This window comes from Myotis brandtii, unplaced genomic scaffold (assembly GCF_000412655.1).
Source record: "Myotis brandtii unplaced genomic scaffold, ASM41265v1 scaffold334, whole genome shotgun sequence".
NCBI classification, from domain to species: domain Eukaryota; kingdom Metazoa; phylum Chordata; class Mammalia; order Chiroptera; family Vespertilionidae; genus Myotis; species Myotis brandtii.
Window position 1 is genome coordinate 402,070 of NW_005362885.1, and position 1,366 is coordinate 403,435.

Genomic DNA, 1,366 nt, shown 5'->3' on the forward strand with positions numbered 1-1,366 from the left:
CACCTCCTCGCCCACACCCAGGGCCTGGCCAGGCCGGGTCGGCGTTCAGAATGTGTCAGACCCCAGACAGGCGGAGGGTGCCAGGCAGACCTGGGGGCTGGAGCGGGTCCCAGTGGGACATGTACAAACGCCCCGAAATAGGACGGTGAAGGCAAGCGAACCCCTTGTCCGAGCGAGACAGGCTCTCCCGCCAGATGAGTTTGGGGGTCACACTTGGGCTAAGATGTTAGGGCTCAGAGAGCCTTGGATTTCAGAGGTCGTGGCCGTGGCCGTGGGCCTGGGTCGCCAGCGGATCGGGGCGTTCAGCACCCGTGGCGACGCCCGCCTCCACCTGCCCCTCCCGGTTCTGGGCAGGAGGGAGGAGGGAGCAGGAAGGTCCGCGGGGCTGATGAGGAGCACAGCCCCCCAGGACGAGGACGCGGACGGCGAGTCAGCCCTGCCCGGGACCCTGGCGCAGCGGCCAGGCACTGCCAGCCCCAGGCCTTCCTGCTCTGCCCCCCACGCCACCTACAAGGAAGCTCTGACCACATCCCTCCGCCCCCCAGGACGGGCTGCCCGAGCACCTGCAGCAAACCGGCTGACGGTCAGCCCTGGGCTCTGCGTTCTTTGACATCAGTGGGCTGACCGCCACATCCCAGGTGGGGGGGGAGGGTTGTTTTTTGTGTGTTTTTTGTTGTTGTTAATCCTCACCTGAGGATATTTTTTTCCATTGATTTTTTTACAAAGAGTGGAAGGGAGGGGGTGAGACAGAGAGAGAAACATCAATGTGAGCGAGACACATCGACTGGCTGCCTCCCGCACGCTCCCCGACCAGGGCCGGGCATCGAGCCTGCAACGAAGGTCCGCGCCCTTGAACCTGCAACCCTTCAGTCTGCGGGCCGACGCTCTAACCACTGAGCGACCAGCCACGGCGGGGGGGCCTGTTTTGGCTCTGGTTTCTCTGCAGAGCCCTCTCACCAAAAGGCCCTCAACTCCCATGGGAGGTGGCCAGGCCAGGGCTCAGGCCGCTGGGCGGCTGGTGCCCAATTCAAGTCGCCAGAGAGGAGAAGAGCAAGCAGGGCCCGAGCTGGTCCCCGGGAGCCAGAGGGAGGGCTCCCAGCCTGGGAAGGAGGGCCCGTCCTTCTCTGGGGGACGGGTGCTCGTCCCCTCCCAACTGTAGGGGCGCCTGGCTGGCTCCCGCCTGCACACTCCAGGGCTCAGGGGGCGCCCTTTGAAATGGCCCCGGAATGGAGACCCCCGCGCTCTCCCCCTCATCCTGTCGGGCCAGCCCCGCTCCGGGACCAGGACCTGGGGGGTAGCCCTGCTCACGGAGAGGGAACGGCCGCCTCCTGTTCCCGGGGTCGCGCCTTCCCTCCTGCCCGCAGCG